Below are 6607 nucleotides of genomic sequence, written 5' to 3'. Positions count from 1 at the left end.
TATTTAAGCGATACCTGCGCCACACCTGTAACCATAGCCACAAAGCATGAGAACTGCGCTGAACTGCAGGTGGCAGTAGCCGTTGATCGAATGAAATTTAATCAAGCAGATGGCTGCGATTTTTCCGCATTGTTTCAAAAGGTATGGCGAAAAAAATTTGTAGTCAATCAATGGTGAAAAATTAAGTAGATTCTTAAGCATTTTCAGCCCAGCTGAATAAGTTGCAAACTTTGAGGTCGGTGGTTAACCCGATGCCCTTTAACAACAGCATCCGATTTTTAAAAGGGTTCGCAAAACGTTCCTTTATATAAATTTGGTTTCTCCGCTTTATTGCGTGCCATGCACACAATGTGGGCGGCCTCAGCCACGCCCCGGAGAAGAAGTTGTCATATGTGTTTGGCAAAATATTTTGCTTGACCTGTGTAAACTTTGTGGGCATTCCTAGGGCTACCAAAAGGTCGGCCAGCTGCTAAAAGGCTTCGTGTCAGAAAGTTAAGCAATAAAATTTACACTGGCCAAACAAAAATACAAATTAAGTGACGTCAACTAAAGGTTTACGGCACTTACAGAGCTTTGCTCAATACAATTTGTTGACGTAGTCAAGAAAGAAAGAGGATTTTGTATTCGAATTTTTTAAATCCTGGAAAAATTAGGGTATACCGGTTAGGTTAAATTCTATGTAAGGGGGCGTGACAGACACTATAAAGTATATATTCTTGAATAAAGTGACCAGCTGAGTAGATTTAGCCATGTCTGAGACTTCGATTGCTTTTTAAAAATCTGTAGCTATATTTGTTGTAATGTTATCGATGGAGATCATTTATTAAATTATATAAAATATCGCAAATAATATAGTCTTAAAGTTTCCTGGAGATGTCCATGCAATTCTTCGAATAGTTCCGATGACCTCGTAGTCGAGCAGTCTCGCCTAGAAGACTTTACTTGCTTGATATTAAAAAGCCGTTGCACATCGAATATTTCAAATATGTTTACGAGGAAAATTTAATGTGATGAGGTGGAAGAAACAATGTTAAAGATATAAGTTTGATATTGGGCAGGTGCTATGAGCATTATAAAGCCATTATATTCCTCTGTTTCGATTGTGCACAAAGGATGAGAACTTTTATGGAGTAAAAAGAGAAGACTGTCTGAATGCAATACGCAATGGATGCACTCTGCTGTCGTTATGCTCATGGACAGTTTATAATTTGATTAAGACAATATAATTCACATATGCACATAGTAATTGTTGATATAAAGCCCGAATAAATCAAAAAAATAAAGTAATTCTTATTATAATTTAGGCAACGATGAATAATCTTTTAATATACTTATAAATCGGTTGCATGAGTGAAATATAATTTATTTTGTATTATATGCATGTTATATACATACATTAAATATATGCATTTTTTGGTATTATGTACGTTTTAACTGAACTGTACTTTTATGGATGGTTAAACTTGAAAGGAGGCTGAATCAGCTAAAGCTTTTTAAGCTCCCATAAAACGCTGAGCAAGGATACGTTTCCATTGTGAACTGAAAGCTGAAATTGCGACCGATTTTAAGCTCTTACGCTTTTACAATTTAAAGCTTCCTCATATAAGGATAAGACACGTCCTAGTCTGCAACCAACTGAAATGTTTTAAATTTGATGAGTAACGAAATTGTGATAAAGTCCTTTTCAATAATTATTCAAACTCCAAATTACTTTGATAAGCTATAAATGAATACAAAACTATATATATTTATTAGAATTTACGAAGTCTTTCAATTTGTCACTAAATTACCAAATATGCTAATGGATATCTTTGCATTAGCTATATTATATATGTATAAACAATAAATCAATGCTCATAGTTATGTCAGTGCTCAATTTGCATATGAAAAGCTCACGAATTTAATGGCTGACACTGCTCTATTATTACAATAGTCTAGTACTTATATATGTGCTTAACTATCAAAACAATAAATTACCTAATCCTTTGCAAACATAAACAAGGCTTGTCAATACATAAACAAAGCAGAGCAACAACAACAACAACAACAATAACAGCAATAGCAACGAGGCCAGCCGGCAAATAGCCCAATAACAAAAATCAGCTGTTTGCTCTGTCGCTCTCCGAAAGCTCGTCTCGTTTACTTCAAAAGCTGCCGCGCATCGCAACTTGGCAAGCGGGTCAACGTTGCGTATGCGTTACATTTCACTTTCGTTGCGAACAGAGCCGACCGTAGGCACGAGGACGACGGCAGGAAGGACGATTGGCGGCCGCATGTAAGGCGCTGCCTTTTCAATTTCAATTTCAGTTCCCGTGACAACCTCGACGCGTTCAGTTCTGTGCCACTCGGTGAAAAAATACAGCTACAACGTGCGCAAGTCGTGTGCGGACTTTTGCTAAGGTACTACTTGTGTTTGTTGTTCTTGCTGTTGTTATCGTTCTTCTACTGGGCGGCCCAGATAAGTACGGAACGCGGCTTCTGCAAGAAACGGTCCAAGTCAACTGCTCGAAGTTAAGTGGCAGCCGCAGCCACAACTTAAAGTTTCCCAACTTGTGCGTGTGTGTGTGCCAGTGTGCGAGTGTGGCTGGGTGAGAGAGTTTGTGTGTCTGCAGCTTGCGTGTTATTGCCTAAGCTTAAGGCTTCAACACTGCACAGCCAGCATTTGTAGGTTGGCGCCCGAGCAAGCGTAAGATTTTTATGAATGAACTCAGGGCAGCTAAGGCAACTCTGCCACGAAGTCTGCGGCCATTGTGGGATGCGGTCCGAAAGCCAATGGCGTGCCTGGAATATCGATATTGATTCCTCGGTCCGACAGCGCCGTGGACATCCAACTCATTGGCATCAGCTGGTGTTTGCCTTAATGAGCTATAATTGCCGCCAAAGAATCCGACGCGTCCCCATCGTCAGCTCAAATGGAGCCTGTGATATTGATGATGACACAAATTCAATTAAATATATTGTTTCTAGGCATAATGAACTATTATATAGGAAAAGTGAGAATGAAAGTATTTTCTTATCCCCTATGCTAATGAAATTTCTTTCATCTTTTCACTTGATTTGGGCTTCTTCACAGTTCAAACTTCCAAGAAATTATTTATGCTATCAGGCTTTGACATTTTGTCATTTTTCCTACGACATTTTTTGCATTGTTGCTTTGTACAGCGAAAAATAAATGAAACACCACTAGACATTTTTTAGTCGGGTGTGCTCGACTAGGAGACACCCTGAGCCCCAACTCCCGCTGCTAGCACTTTCCACTTTCCACTTCAAACGTAGACGAAAATATATATAATCACGCACGTCACTGGGCGTGAACTTTCTTTCCGTTTCTTTCTCTCTCATATTATTCTCGTCAAATTTTCAGGCCATAACTACAAAAACTCTGAAATTCGAAGAAAAAAAAACCATTTTTTGAATGCTTGACAACTTCTTAAGTGTAAAATTTGTATGTCACTTAATAGCAGCAATTTCAATCTCTACTCTGAATTCAATCGACTTGATGTAAGTGGCATGCTTCTCACAAAGCCATGCTCACCCCATCTCAAATGGGCTCAGGGTATACAAAATTGAGTTTGCAAGGAATGCCACATTCTTAAAATTTCTTGGGAGTAAGCCCTTTACTTTGACATCTTTAGGATAATATACTTACGAAGTATTTATTACTTGGGTTTCAGTCAGGCTTCACAGCTTTGTCAGCTTTAAAGCAACGTCAGATTGATCTAAGGAAATTATTATATGACATTATAACGAAAGCAATACCCGTATACTACTGACTTCCTTAGACTGCCTCCATATATGCCAAATTGTGTATTTGGAATAAATTTCACAATTTATGCCAGCAATAGGCAAAAGTAAACAACGACATTCATCAATTGTTGATTATGTTGAAATTTATACAAATGCAACAATAATATTGTTATTATTCAATGGAAATATCGATTTTATTTTATGCCAGCTCTTTAGAGTATAAATCAAAAATTATGCAGAACAACAATACAAATACAGAGTATAATATATTTATTGCAATTGTAGCAATTGTAATTGGTGTTTTACAAAAATTGCAGCTCATTGGGGATAAAAATACCAAATAATGGCAGGAGATTATTATTCTCGAGTAATAATTCAGTTATGCATAGAGAGAGAGAGAGAGAGAGAAAGATAGAAAGAGAGATAAATTAAGCTAGATTTAACCAACATTGCAACATGTCAAATTCTATACATTTCATATAAAGAGCAACTTTTACTGCGATTCAATAGCTTGCTCATGTTTGGAATCAAAAAACCGCAAATACCATACAGTTATTAGAGAAGGTAATAGAATTGAAGTCAAGGCTTAGCAGAGGCTAAAGCAAAGCCACACTCACATAATCTCAGGCTACAAAAGTGTTGACAGCCTAGAGGGGCTCACGACATGAGTTCCTTCCAGCCCAGCAGAGGCCCGCAGCAGTGGCATTAACAAGAATGACATACCTCTGGGGGAGAGCGGGAGGGTATTGGTTCTGTTGATATGGCTGTCGTGTCGCTGGCAGTGCTGCCGTCGCCATGGCTGCCATTAAAGACGACACACGCCAGCCAACTGACGCCTGCTTACATTAAGGAATTCCGTTACCAGCATCGCGTATACGCGCCGTGAGCAGACGCCGGGGCGCATCTTAATTGCCGAAATATTTGTGCCGCTGTCGATGTTTAAAATTTTTACAGGCCTATTTCGCAAATTGCAGCGCGCCGTGGAACGCAACGTGCGGGCATTAAGGACTGAAACTCAAACCGATCCGAGCCGAACCGAACCGAAAATCAAGTAGAGAACCGTTCAAATCATAGCTACAGCTCGGCTTTCACAGCTAACACGTGTTTGCCTGACATTGGAAAGCCCATTTCGAAGGGCACTTGACACGAACCGTAAGTCAAACGGTCAAAAGGCCACAGCAAAACGTTTTAATTGCGTCTGGCTAAAGGGATTTACTGTGCACCCTCAAAGCGCTCCGAGTAAGCGGTTTAAGTGAATTGTGCGTGTATCACAAGTCGGCCCAGAGACATCATCCAATTGAGCTTTGTGCCAGCAGTGGACTCAGTCGACTGTCTAGCCGACAGATCACACCTAAAGCCACACGGGCAACTGACCCCCATCTGCGCAGCAATCAACACTGTTCAAACTCCGTGACAACTCTGGTAAGATATATTTACGTTACGTATACGTAACGTTACCCCTTGAGCCACAATCGATTCCTTCCCTGAATACTTCATAAACATATTGTGAATATGATTATAAAATACATAATTTTGGAAATTTTGAAAAAAAAGAGAAACAATTCATAAAAAAACATAAATCTTGTATAAGTTAATATCCATTGCATGGCCTTAAGAAAATTTATTTATGCCAATTCCATTTGCTGCTTTAATTGTTGACTATTTAAGCTCAACAGCGTGCAAAACCAATTCGAAACAAGTATGAATAGCTTGAGAGTGCACAAATGCCCTGAGAGTTCACATTGAGCTTATACATACTCAGAGTGTTTATGCGAATATTCCAGCTTTGCTTATTCACACACACACACACACACACACATACTTACGCAAATATGCACTGGCACTTGTGCCACTTGCTGCAGCCACTCTATGGCATTCATTAGCCACAATACTGCAGAAATTGTGCTCTGCAATAATCGCCAGGTATTTATTGTCGAATCTCTAAGAGAATTTCGAAATATTTATAGATGATATTTGTTTATAAATACCAGAAAGCCAACTAGCTCCAACTAAGCTTGAATTGCATTTGATAATCAAGAAATAAAGAAATAAATAAAAAAAAAATGTGAGTCAATTAAGGCAACTGAGCCATGTTGTTCCAAATTTAGACACTATTATTAAGTATAGCTATTTGACAAATATATCAAGTCAAGTGGATAGATGGAATATTTTATGATATTAATCTACTTGACTGATGCTGCGCACTTGGGAGCCTCTGAATAATACCGTCGATTTAAATATGAAAACACACACACACACACACACACACATACGCTCGCTCTTTGATTGGGCGTTGAAACTTATAAATTGCAAGAATGCTGACACCTGGCGCTGTCTTTCTTGTTAGCCAAAGACGTCGCACTTGTTATGACAATCGTGTGCCACCCACACCATTCAACCTCCATCACACCGTGCTCCAAACAGAATCCACTTGATGAACAAAATAAAACCCAGAGCGCAGAAAAATGAAAGACACGCGCGAGATGGAGACAGAAAGTCACACGAAAGTCGTGCTGACAAATTTCTGAACAAATAACAAATGTGAGTCGCCCCCTCAGCCCCCCCTGACGAAAAAAAATACAAAGCCAAGCGCTATATATAAGTCGAATATGTATATATACATTGTGAGCACCTCTGATGAACTTGAACAGCAAAGAGCATCACCTACAGACATTTTGTCAGCCCGCTGTGCGGCGAACGGCTAAGGATGAGATAGGATAGAAATTTATCTGATTTGCATGCTATTTGATACTTAACATCGAAGGCTCCTAGCGAGTCGCCTACGGTGGGCCAGCATTTTAATTAGCTGATGTTCGTAAGCTCGCAGCAAATAAATAACTCGACTAGACTGAATGGGTGT

The 6607-nt window shown here is 39.2% G+C and overlaps 1 protein-coding gene across 7 annotated transcripts in view; it reads left to right on the top strand.

Annotated features, from left to right (window-relative positions):
- Positions 1–2095: 2095 nt before the first annotated feature.
- LOC108658181 (uncharacterized) overlaps positions 2096–6607 on the top strand; it is a 64881-nt gene continuing 60369 nt past the window's right edge. For 2 of the 7 annotated variants that reach the window (XM_089259442.1, XM_030382870.2), the window contains exons 1-2: positions 2096–2400; positions 4702–5169. The gene's annotated coding sequence lies outside the window, so the exon portion shown is untranslated. Of the gene's footprint in view, positions 2553–4701; positions 5170–6607 lie in introns of all 7 variants that reach the window. The other 5 variants (XM_018110840.3, XM_089259358.1, XM_089259308.1 and 2 more) reach the window with 5 other exon arrangements.

Source organism: Drosophila navojoa, chromosome 2, assembly GCF_054131105.1.
Source record: "Drosophila navojoa isolate 15081-1374.11 chromosome 2, UAZ_NAV_1.0, whole genome shotgun sequence".
NCBI lineage: Eukaryota > Metazoa > Arthropoda > Insecta > Diptera > Drosophilidae > Drosophila > Drosophila navojoa.
This window is presented reverse-complemented; position numbering and strand designations above follow the sequence as displayed.